We start from the raw sequence: 13,542 nt of genomic DNA, 5'->3' as shown, positions 1-13,542 counted from the left end.
GAAGACGATATGGTGGGTACTCACCCCGTGCCACCCTCTGGTTTTACTTACGAGACCATGGAGAGGACATGAGAAAATGGGATGGAAAATCTACCGCGACCCTAGAGGCACGGGTACGTGAGTTGCAAAAGAAAACAGTCGGGAAAAAGGGCTTCTCTGAAAAGTTTGCTGCTCCAACTTCCAGCAGGCAGTCCTTTAAACACAGAAATGAAGATTATGACCAGGACTAGGGGGGCCCTGCCTCCAGCCAGGGGGAGGAAAGGGACAATCGAGTTTATTGGACTGTATGGATTCGATGGCCTGTCACGTCAGACGCACAGAAGTATAAGGCTTTAGTAGACACTGGTGCACAATGTACTATAAAGCCATCAAGCTATAAAGGGCCAGAGCCCATCTGTATTTATGGAGTGACAGGGGGATCTCAGCAGTTGACTGTATTGGAGGCTGAAGTGAGTCTAACTGGGAATGAGTGGGAAAAGCACCGTATTGCAACTGGCCTGGATGCTCCGTGCATCCTTGGCATAGACAATCTTAGAAGAGGATATTTCAAGGACCCAAAAGGGTTCCAGTGGGCTTTTGGCATAGCTGCCTTAGAGACAGAGGACATTAAAAAATTATCTACCTTGTCCAGTCTCTCAGAGGACCCTTCTGTTATGGGGCTGATGAGGGACGAAGAACAGCAGGTGCCAATCGCTACCACAACTGTGCACCGGCGGCAATATCGCACTAACCGAGACTCCCTGATCCCCATCCATAAGCTAATTCGTCAATTGGAGAGCCAAGGAGTGATCAGCAAGACCCATTCACCTTTCAATAGTCCCATATGGCCAGTGAGAAAGTCTAATGGCGAGTGGAGACTAACAGTGGACTATCGCGGCCTGAACGAAGTCACGCCACCACTGAGTGCTGCAGTGCCAGACATGCTGGAACTTCAGTATGAACTTGAATCGAAGGCAGCCAAGTGGTACGCCACAATTGATATCGCTAATGCATTTTTCTCCATCCCTCTAGCAGCAGAGTGCAGGCCACAATTTGCCTTCACTTGGAGGGGAGTCCAATATACTTGGAATAGGCTGCCCCAGGGGTGGAAACACAGCCCTACCATTTGCCATGGACTGATCCAGTCTGCGCTAGAGCAGGGGGAAGCTCCTGAACACCTGCAGTACATCGATGACATTATTGTGTGGGGTGACACAGCAGAGGAAGTTTTCGAGAAAGGGAAGAAGATAGTCCAAATCCTTCTGAAAGCCGGTTTTGCCATAAAACAAAATAAAGTCAAAGGACCTGCACGAGAGATCCAGTTTTTAGGAATAAAATGGCAAGATGGACGTCGTCAAATCCCAATGGATGTGATCAACAAAATAACAGCTATGTCTCCACCAACTAACAAAAAAGAAACACAGACTTTCCTAGGTGTTGTGGGGTTTTGGAGAATGCACATCCCAAATTACAGTCTGATTGTAAACCCACTCTACCAAGTAACCCGTAAGAAGAATGAGTTTGAGTGGGGCCCTGAACAACGACAAGCCTTTGAACAAATCAAGCAGGAAATAGTCCATGCAGTAGCCCTTGGGCCAGTTCGAACAGGACCAGATGTAAAGAATGTGCTCTACACTGCAGCCGGGGAGAACGGCCCCACCTGGAGCCTCTGGCAGAAAGAACCTGGGGAAACTCGAGGTCGGCCCCTGGGGTTTTGGAGTCGGGGATACAGAGGATCTGAGGCCCGCTATACTCCAACTGAAAAGGAGATATTGGCAGCATATGAAGGAGTTCGATCTGCTTCGGAGGTGGTCGGTACTGAAGCGCAACTCCTCCTAGCACCCCGATTGTCAGTACTAGGCTGGATGTTCAAGGGAAGGGTCCCCTCTACGCATCATGCAACTGATGCTACATGGAGCAAGTGGGTTGCACTGATTACTCAGCGGGCTCGAATAGGAAACCCCAGTCGCCCAGGAATATTGGAAGTGATCATGGACTGGCCAGAAGGCAAATACTTTGGGATATCATCAGAGGAGGAGGTGGGTCGTGCTGAAGAAGCCCCACTGTACAACCAGTTGCCAGAGAATGAAAAGAAATATGCCCTGTTCACTGATGGGTCCTGTCGTATTGTGGGGAAGCATCGGAGATGGAAGGCTGCTGTATGGAGTCCTACGCGACGAGTTGCAGAAGCTGCTGAGGGAGAAGGTGAATCGAGTCAGTTTGCAGAAGTGAAAGCCATTCAGCTGGCTTTAGACATTGCTGAACGAGAAAAATGGCCAGTTCTCTATCTCTACACCGATTCATGGATGGTAGCAAATGCCCTGTGGGGATGGTTACAGCAATGGAAGCAAAACAACTGGCAGCGCAGGGGCAAACCCATCTGGGCTGCTGCATTGTGGCAAGATATTGCTGCTCGGGTAGAGAACCTGGCTGTGAAAGTACGCCACGTAGATGCTCATGTGCCCAAGAATCGGGCTACTGAAGAACATCAAAACAACCAGCAGGTGGATCAGGCTGCTAAGATTGAAGTAGCTCAGGTGGACCTGGATTGGCAGCATAAAGGTGAATTATTTATAGCCCGATGGGCCCATGACACCTCAGGCCATCAAGGTAGAGACGCAACATACAGATGGGCTCGTGATCGAGGGGTGGACTTGACCATGGACGCTATAGCACAGGTTATTCATGACTGTGAAACATGTGCTGCAATCAAGCAAGCCAAACGGTCAAAGCCTCTTTGGTATGGAGGACGATGGCTGAAATATAAATATGGAGAGGCCTGGCAGATTGATTACATCACACTCCCTCAAACTCGCAATGGCAAGCGCCACGTACTTACAATGGTGGAAGCAACCACTGGATGGCTGGAAACATATCCTGTGCCTCATGCCACCGCCCGGAACACCATCCTGGGCCTTGAAAAGCAAGTCCTATGGCGACATGGCACCCCAGAAAGAATAGAATCAGACAATGGGACTCACTTCCGAAACAACCTTATAGACACTTGGGCCAAAGAACATGGTATTGAATGGGTGTATCACATCCCCTATCATGCACCAGCCTCTGGGAAAGTTGAACGATACAATGGCCTGTTAAAGACTACCTTGAAAGCAATGGGCGCTGGGACGTTCAAAAACTGGGATACGCATTTGGCAAAGGCCACGTGGTTAGTCAATACTAGGGGATCTACCAACCGAGCTGGACCTGCCCAATCAAACCTGTTACGTACTGTAGATGGGGATAAGGTTCCTGTAGTGCATGTAAAAAATATGCTGGGTAAAACAGTCTGGGCTACTCCTGCCTCAGGAAAAGGCAAACCTATTCGTGGAATTGTTTTCGCTCAGGGACCTGGATACACTTGGTGGGTGATGCAAAAGAACGGAGAGGTCCGGTGTGTACCTCAAGGAGATTTAATACTGGGTGAGAATAGCCCATAAACTGAATTGTACCATGTTAATTAGTATATTACACTGTATGTTATCACTACCATGATTACTATAGGTGACTAATTAGAATGTATGGAAAAGAGTGTAACCTGAGCATGACATAAATGGTATGGAATAAGGGGTGGATAGATGTCCTGGTTTCAGTTAGCACAGAATTAATTTTCTTCCTAGTAGCTGGTGGAATGCTGTGTTTTGGCTTAGGATGAGAAGAGTGCTGATAACACCCCGATGCTTTAATTGTTGCAGAGCAGTGCTTATACTAAGCCAAGGACATCTCAGCCTTTTGCTCTGTCCTGCCAACGGGCAGGCTGGGGGTGCAATAAGAGCTGGGAGGGGACAGACCCCGGACAGGTGACCCAAACTAGCCAAAGGGGTATTCCATACCATCTGACGTCATGCTAAACAATATATAGGGGTGGCTAGCCGGGGGAAGGGGGCCGGACTGCTCGGGGTTAGGCTGGGCATCGGTCAGCGAGTGGTGAGCAATTGCATTGTGCATCACTTGTTTGTACATATTATTATTATTTCCCTATTATCACCATATTATTATTATTGTTATTATTGTTATTATTATTTTGTTATTATTATTTTCCTGTCTTATTAAACTGTCTTTATCTCAACTCACGGGCTTCACTTTCCATTTCTCTCCCCCGTCCCAGAGAGGGAGGGGGGAGGGTGAGCGAACGGCTGCGTGGTGTTTAGCTGCCGGCCGGGTTAAACCACGACAACAGTCCATTCAAATCTTTGATCTGGACCTTCACGATTTATTGCCGGGAGAGTAAGGGCAAACCTCTGTTTGTCATTTTCATGGAGGGCTATTGTGAAAAAACAGTCTTTCAGATCCACAATCAATAAATGCCAACCCTCTGGTATCATAGCAGGATTAGGTAGACCAGGTAATTGAGCTATCTTTGTATTCCGCGGCACATGCATTGGAGGAAACATTGCAGAAACTATAATCTGTATTTCCCCACAATAGTCTTGATCTATAAGTCCAACCAATATTTGTAATCCATTCAAGGTAGCAGACGATCTTCCGATCAATAAAGCTCCTACAGGATCACCATTGACAATAACTGGTCCCATAACTCCTGTTCCTACCCTGGTGGGTTTAGAGTCCAACAGCGTTACATCTACTGCTGTTGCCAAATCCAAGCCGAGACTCCCTCTGGTGGCTGGTCGGAGGTAAACGGTGTTGTTCCGGCCGCTGTGGTAAATGTCGCTTTTTGTGTCGTCGCGGGGCGGTCCTTCCCGCTGCTCTGGCCGTTTCCCGACGCACCATACCGACACCACACTGATCTCGTTTTGCACTCTCATTTCCTATGTCCGGTGATCCCACAGCGAAAACAACGCGGTTGCAGTGAAGACCCTCGGCCAGTAGGACGGCCTCCGGGCGTTTGCAAAGGAGCAAGGGCAGCAAATACTTGATTCTGCGATTGCTGTGCAGTCTCTCTGAATACCTGTGCCTGTTCTTTCATGCTATTCCCTAGTTGTTTTATTACATCTACCAACATAGCCTGCGGACCCACGGGTACCTGAGCCATCCTTTCTAAACCCTCCTCAGTTGTCCAAGTTCCCGGTAACGTAGCTAATATACTACGAGTTGAAGGGTTGCAGTTTTGAATTGCACACTGCTTTAGAATAGTGCCCTTTAGATAATCAGGTACCCCAGCCGCTTGTATTGCATTTGCTACTCGATCAATAAACAACCCAAATGGTTCCTCCCTTCCTTGCTTGATGCCCATATAGGATGGTATCCCCCCTGGCTCTCTAATTTGGTCCAAGGCTCTCTGAGCCAATCTCATTGATTCTTTAGCTTTGTCTGGACCCAGCAACGCTTGTGTCTCTAATCTATAATATGGTCCGAGTCCCATCAATTCCTCCAACGTGACACCATGCAACGGATCTCCAGGTGCCCTTATCACAGCTACTGCCTCTTGACAAACACTTTGCCAATGCGCATTAAAAAGAAGCTGTTGATGTTGTGTTAGGATCAGCTTCATTATACCACGTATGTCCCCGGGGAGTAATATATTAGTTCCCCAAATATAATCTAACATTTGCCGAGTAGGTTCCCCCTTTAAACCAGAATCATTTACTGTAGATCGTAATTGAGTTAATAGTTTCCAGTATAAATTTGTCATATTAACAGTCGCATTCCCCTGTGCATCTGGTGGCGAGTATACTACCGGAAAAGCTTGTGTTAACTGTGCTGCCATTTCATAATTCCCTTCACGCAGTGCCTCATTTGCTATTTGCCTCCATCGCTCCTTTCCAAGGCCAATAGGGCCTGGGTCAAAAGGCACGTTCAGGTCAACAGGGGGCGTAACAGCAAAGGCCTTCGATGGCTGCAGACCTTCTCTTCCCTGCGCCCCTGTTGTGAAGGGATTTATATTTGATAGAAATGAGTTAGCACTGGTCCTTTCACTTGCTCCTTTCTCACTTTCTATTGGAGCAGTTGGAGCTGTTGGTAGTGAGAGCTCCTCCTCTGCTACAGAGGACATTGTCACAGGCACCCCTGAAATTCCCGAGGCCCCCTGTGTAATAGTAAAAGTTCTAACGGAAGGTGGCAACGGGCAATCTGTTCCTTCCATATTTATTTGCTGTGGATTAACATTATTAACCCTTCTTGGTGGTCCTAACCACTCTGTTGCAGCAGCGGCAACTCTTTGTTCATCTTTATGTGTGGCTAATGCATTAGCCACTGCTCTCCATGGCCTCATCAAGTCTCCCAGTAAACTTAACATCGTTCCTAACATCATCAAACAATTTATTTCCAAATTTACGCCACTGTTTGTTCAAAAAACTGTATCAGGCCTTGTAAAACAACCCTTAGCTAGCCCATATACTAATAACCCTGGCAAATCTTTTTCTACAATCTGTATTTAAAATGCTCTGCTTTTCTAAAAAGCATTTGAGCAAATAATACGCCGCTTATCTTTTCATACCTTTATATACGTCGGTTGCAGCCTTTGCAAAGACCTCGGCGGCGCTTTTCCGGCGGGACCCTATATAGGCTCATCCCGGGTGCGGGGACTCCCTTCCACCTTCCGAGCTGCAGATCTCGGCGACGCGCGACCGGCGGGATCCACTCCCGGGTGCGGGGGACTCCACGTCCTTTTCACCTTCCCGGCGCGGGTGCGGGGATTCTTGTCCTTTTCACCTCCTGGGCTGCGTTGCAGGACCGGCTTCCCTTATTCCGTCCAACCGTGGCCCTGGATCACTGCCAGCAGTGTCCAAATCCCGTTCAGACCGGTCCCTGTTCGGGCGCCAATTTGTTGCCGACGGAAGGAAGACCCAGACGCTCAATATGAGTGAACAGTAAACTTCAACTTTAATGGATAGCTCAGTCACCTTTTATCTAGTTCGAACATAATCAACTCATACATATTGCAGAAACTAAGCTCAGGATTGGTTAACACTTCCCGGGCTTTTCAGTCTGGTCCTCCTTCTTTTGGCTACCTGTCCCACCTTAGGGACTTTCCCGATCGCCCAAGGGCATTGTGTCCTTGAGCCTGATTGGCTCTCAGCCAGCTGCATACGTGCCAAGGCTCATGTGAGTTGAGTACGGTGCTTCACCAGCCCATTGTCTCCCAACTGCTCAACATTCACATGTCCTGCCTCACTTAACGATTCCTCCACAAGCTGCTCCAACCTGGGTCCCCCATGGGCAGCAGCTCCTGTCAGGTCACCTGCTCCTGCATGGTCTCCTCTCCACGAGCTACAGGTCCAGCCTGGAATCTGCTCTGGCAGGGGTCTTCAACAGGCCTCAACCTCCTTTGGTGCAGGTCCACCTGCTCCACTGTGGTCTCCACGGGCTGCAGTGTGGAATCCTGATCCACCATCATACTCCATGGGCTGCAGGGGGACAGCGTGCTTCACAATGGTCCTCACCAAGACTTGCGGAAAACGGACTCCACAATCAGTAAGATTGTAAAGTAGGTATGTTTATTCAGCGCTGGGCAGCACGGGGGGTAGTCCTGCCAAAGTCGTACGCACCTGATGGCAACTTCCATGGTTATATGCAGCAAAGAGTTACATATGCATGAAGTTTCACAATGCACCTATACATATACATATACCTCCTGCCTAACTAACCTGATTTCCTTTTATGATAAGATCACCCGTATGGTGGACCAAGGGAAACCAGCTGATGTGATTTTTTTGGACTTCAGCAAGGCTTTTGACACGGTTTCCCATAGGATCCTACTGGACAAAATGTCCACCATACAGCTAATTAAAAACATCATACGATGGGTGAGCAATTGGCTAACGGGCAGGGCCCAAAGGGTTATGGTGAATGGGGCTGCGTCAGGCTGGTGGGCGGTCACCAGTGGGGTCCCTCAAGGCTCCATTTTAGGGCCGGTACTTTTCAATATTTTTATAAACGATCTGGATGTAGGAATAGAAGGTATTTTGAGCAAGTTTGCTGATGACACCAAACTTGGAGGAGTTGTGGACTCTGTTGAGGGTGGAAAGGCCTTGCAGAGGGATCTGGATAGGTTGGAGAGCTGGGCGATCACCAACCGCATGAAGTTCAATAAGAGCAAGTGCCGGGTCCTGCACCTGGGACGGGGAAACCCTGGCTGCACGTACAAACTGGGCGATGAGACGCTGGAGAGCAGCCTAGAAGAGAGGGATCTGGGGGTCGTGGTAGACAGCAAGCTGAATATGAGCCAGCAGTGTGCCCTGGCAGCCAGGAGGGCCAACCGTGTCCTGGGGTGCATCAAGCACGGCATCGCTAGTAGGTCGAGGGAGGTGATTGTCCCGCTCTACTCTGCGCTGGTGCAGCCTCACCTCGAGTACTGTGTGCAGTTCTGGGCACCACAGTATAAAAAGGACATGAAACTGTTGGAGAGTGTCCAGAGGAGGGCTACGAAGATGGTGAAAGGCCTGGAGGGGAAGACGTACGAGGAACGGCTGAGGGCACTGGGCCTGTTCAGCCTGGAGAAGAGGAGGCTGAGGGGAGACCTCATCGCAGTCTACAACTTCCTCGTAAGGGGGTGTCGAGAGGCAGGAGACCTTTTCTCCATTAACACCAGCGACAGGACCCGCGGGAACGGGGTTAAGCTGAGGCAGGGGAAGTTTAGGCTTGACATCAGGAGGGGGTTCTTCACAGAGAGGGTGGTTGCACACTGGAACAGGCTCCCCAGGGAAGTGGTCACTGCACCGAGCCTGACTGAATTTAAGAAGAGATTGGACTGTGCACTTAGTCACATGGTCTGAACTTTTGGGTAGACCTGTGCGGTGTCAAGAGTTGGACTTGATGATCCTTAAGGGTCCCTTCCAACTCAGGATATTCTATGATTCTATGATTCTATGATATTCATGACCTGTCCCCGCTTCATATTAAAATTAGTTCCAAGGAGTCATTTCCATAAGCTCCTCCCATCTGCTCTTGCGCAGTGTCATTGGGGTCATGGGGATGAAGGTTGGTGGCTCTTCCTTGTCACCACTAGTTGACCTCTTGTCTTTGCACAGACTCAGTTGCTCCTTGTCTCTTCTCCATCCACAGGGCCAGTTTCTGCCAGTTTCTTAAGATAGGATCACACTCTTAATAAGAGACTGACCTTGGTAAGGGGCCCAAGGCTTCTTGCTTGTACTGGTTTCAGTTAGGACAGAGTTAATTTTCCTCCTAGTAGCTGGTAGGGTGCTATGTTTTGGATTAGTATGAGAAGAGTGCTGATAACATGCTGATGTTTTAGTTGTTGCAGAGCAGTGCTTACACCAAGCCAAGGACTTTTCAGCTTCTCGCTCTGTCCTGCCAGCGGGCAGGCTGGGGGTTGTCGTGGTTTAACCTAGCTGGCAGCTAAACACCACACAGCCATTCGCTCACCCTCCCAAAACATAGTATTCTACCAGCTACTAGGAAGAAAATTAACTCTGTCCTAACTGAAACCAGGACAGGGTGCAGCAGGAGCTGGGAGGGGACAGACCCAGGACAGCTGACCCAAAATGGCCAAAGGGCATTCCATCCCATCTGATGTCATGCTGAACAATATATAGGGGTTGCTAGCCGGGGTGGGGGGGGGCGGCTGCTCGGGGATAAGCTGGGCATCGGTCAACGGGTGGTGAGCAATTGCATAGTGCATCATTTGTTTAGTACACATTATTAGTAGTAGTACTATTATTATTATTATTATTTTCCTGTCTTTATCTCAACCCACAGGCTACACTTTCAAATTTCTCTCCCCCATCCCAGAGAAGGAGGGGGGAGGGTGAGAGAACAGCTGTGTGGTGTTTAGCTGCCGGTTGAGTTATACCACAACATTGCTTTAGTTAATTTGCACAATGCACCATAGTTAGCAAAGATACTAAGTAGCATCCTAGTTTAATGCCATCAGTGCTCTATCTCTATTTGATAAGATTCTCCTAACTCCCTCTCTCAGTCCCCCCTTTTCTAAAAAGTTAGTGAATTCTTTTACTATTTCTAGGTTCAATATAGTGTTTCTCTATCACTCTTTCAAAATATCTGTTAGACTCCAGTTTCTGACTGAGTTGGTTCTTTTTCCACTCACTGCAGGAGTTTCCTGTACTCCTAAAACACCATAAGGTACATCGGATCACTACACAAAGGACCATGGATAAAACTACGACCATGATTATTGTGATAAACAACTGTTTCAGCTAGGTTAGGTTTGGCAACCAGGAAGTTAATTTTTCTACCAAGTCTGTAAATCCCCAGGATATATCATCCTGAGCTACTGCATGCAAAATTTTATTCTTTTCCCAAATCTTCTCCAGGTCAGTCTCAATCTGTTTTTGTTTGTTAACATACATGTATACACAGCAAGTTTGGTTTATGACTGTACACAATCCTCCCTCCTTGGCTAAAAGCACTTCTAATCCCATCCTATTCTGAAGCACTACTTTGTGTAGGGAGGAAATTTCTTCCTATAATGCTGAAAGAGCATAGGCTGTGGCATTTTCAATAATTTCTAATGTGTCTGAGATATTTACAACAGCTTTTTCTAATTCACTTATTCCCAGGGATGGAATCAACCACCTTACAAAACTATGGAATCCCATGGGTCTCATCACGAGGGGGTTATTCAAAACAGTACGTGTTTGTCTCCATAAGGTCCAGACTATTCCCAGAGGTGGTTTAGTGAATATACCCCCTCGAGGGCTAAGATAGCCCCCAATACAATGACCCTTCCAATTTAAGGGTAAGCTTTTTCTAGCACGCCCATCTCCACATAGCCAATAGAATCCTTTTTGTAGCTTGCAAATTTGCATGAGAGAATTGAGGCCATGAGATCCTGAGTTCGTATCCTTTTTATCAGCACATATTGTGACACCTACACCATTATCTCTAATTTTAGTAAGATTAAAAGTTCCTACGTATTCTGCCATACTACAGTTGTCAGGTTCCAGGGCTAAATAACTAAGTGGACCTGTACCTACGCATGGGGTTTTATCGTTTAAGCATCTGGTGTATATGTTAACATTTTCACGTGGGAGTAGTTCAGATCTCTCCCCTAGATGTTCACAATCATCCTTGCCAAATGGACGTTCCATTTCTTAGGTGCGCAAAGGTCAATGTCCAATTCATAATTCTAGGTTGCCTCTAGGCAGCACTGTGCACACCCAACAGTCAGGAAGGTTGAAACTATTACTCACTGCCTGGGTGAGTTTCACATAGGTATTGTGCACCCACTGTTCAGTTTCCTTGACCAATGATACCATTAAGACCGTGAGAAATGTAACCTTCCAGGTCACACCTGAGTAACCTTCCATGGGGTCTTGGGTGCCTTTTTCACTCTGGTGTAATGGATCCAGGCATTCTGCTCCTTGATTCTGATCGCTGTGACCTGGAACGGTCCTTCCCACTGTGGTTTCAAGGTCTTCTCTGCAAGAGACTTTACATACACATAATCTCCAGGTTGTCTATTGCGCACCGGTCCATCTAACCCTCTACCCGGAGTCCCACTCACATGCTTTCCAATTTAATTAAGCTGTTTACCTAAAACCACTATATAGGAGGTCATAATTTCATCCCCAGCTTGCATGGATATTCCTCTTTGTATTCCATAGCATTGTCCATATAATATTTCAAAGGAGCTTAGCCCTTCCTTTGCCCTAGGTATACGCAAAAAGGGCTAAAGGAAGATACTGAGGCCAGGCCAAACTTCCTTCTTGTCCCAGTTTCACAATTTGCTGTTTGATTAAGTGGTTCATTTTTTCTGCTTGGCAACTCAACTGAGGGCGATATGGAGTATGAAGTTGCTAGTCTGTATCCAAATGGTGGCTAATTTTTTGTACCACACTTCAGATAAAGTGTGGTCCCCTGTCAGGGGATATAGTTGCTGGAACTCCAAAACGTGGTATTATTTCTTGTATCTTAATTACCTCCCCAGCCTTGGCTGTTCTAGTTGGGAATGCTTCTGGCCATCCTGAAAAGGTGTTAGTTAATACCAATAAATACTGATACCCACCTTTTCTTGTGAGTTCAAAAAAATAATTTGCCACCGTTTGGAGCTTGATTACTTTTATACCTGTCTAACAATGATATACAAATTAGGCCCTATCCATTTTCTACTTAAAAACTCTTATACTACTTCAGCTCTCCAGCATGCTTTATTATGTTTTCCAGTTACCATTCAATTTAATATGGCATCACAATTCTCCCATCATTTATTTACATTAAACCTGCAGGTAACATTTTCTGTTTACATCTTAGAATATTCTACTTAATTTTCTAAGGCTTTTGTTAATGCCTGGTTTTCTCTTCCTAGTAGTAGTGCCAAAATTTGACTCTCAGATGCCTGTTCTGCCACCCCTTTGGCTCCTGCATCATCCAATTTATTTCCCCTTTTGTGTCTCCTGGTGGTGGTCGTCGGGGGTCGTGGGGATGAAGGTTGATGACTCTTCACTGTCACTAGTTGACCTCTTGTCTTTGCGCAGACTCAGTTGCTCCTTGTCTCTTGTCCATCCGCAGGACCAGTTTCTGCCAGTTTCTTAAGATAGGCTCACACTCTTATTAAGAGACTGATCTTGGTAAGGGGCTCAAGGCTTCTTGCTTTAGTTAATTTGCACAAAGCACCATAGTTAGCAAAGACACTAAGTAGCATCCTAGTTTAATGCCATCAGCACTCTATCTCTACTTGTTAAGATTCTCCTAACTCCCTCTCTCAGTCCTCCCTTTTCTAAAAAATTCTTTTATTGTATTCTCCTAACTCCCTCTCTCAACCACAGGCCGCAGGGGACTTCTGCTCCAGCGCCTGGAGCTCCTCTCCCCCTCCTTCTTCACTGACCTTGGCGCCTGCAAGGCTATTTCTCACTCCTCTCACTCTCCCAGTTGCTGTGAGGCAGCTTTTTTTTTTTGCCTTTTTTTTTTTACTTTCTTAAATTTGTTCTAACAGAGGTGGAAACAACATCGCTTGTTGGCTCAGATCTGATCAACAATGGGGCCCTTATCTTACATGGGGCAACTTCTTGATTCTTCTCACAGAAGCCACCCCTATGGCCACCTGCTACCAAAACCTTGCCATATAAACCCACTACAACAATCAGGAAGATTGTAAAGAGTGTATGCATGTTTATTAAGTGCTGGGCAGCATGGGGGGTAGTCCCACCAAAGTCATGCACACCGCAGCATGGCAACTTGCCTTGGTTGATGCCAGGGATAGAAGAATGGGGGCTTGATTAATCACTTTAAAATAGATATTGCTGTTATAAATGAAGTCTCAACTCAATCTGAATTTAGTAATATTTATAAAACAAATATTTATAAAAGGTATAAAAGGCAAGTAAACAGCGCTGGGTGTGTGGGGAGTCTATGCTCCACCAACACGCACACACAAACATCAAACATTCTAAATATACAGAACATTGCTTTACATACTAAACCCGAGTATGCCTATACATACGTACAATCAGGAAAGGTAACAAACAATCCTTTAAGTTCCATAACTTACTAAAATCGAGTAGGCCTATACATATTCACAATCAGAAAAGGTAACAAACAATCCTTTAAGTCCCATGACATAACAGTCTCCATTTTCCATTCCTTTTCTTGATTACAAACAAGTCTCCATTTTCCATTCCTTTTGAACAATATATCTCGCTTTAAGTTGTCAAGCAACTCAGTCTTCAGGCCTTACGTATCCCATTC

The sequence above is a fragment of the Anas platyrhynchos genome, chromosome W (assembly GCF_047663525.1).
Source record: "Anas platyrhynchos isolate ZD024472 breed Pekin duck chromosome W, IASCAAS_PekinDuck_T2T, whole genome shotgun sequence".
NCBI classification, from domain to species: Eukaryota; Metazoa; Chordata; class Aves; order Anseriformes; family Anatidae; genus Anas; species Anas platyrhynchos.
The sequence above is the reverse complement of the archived record's forward strand: the minus strand, read 5'-3'. Positions refer to the sequence as shown.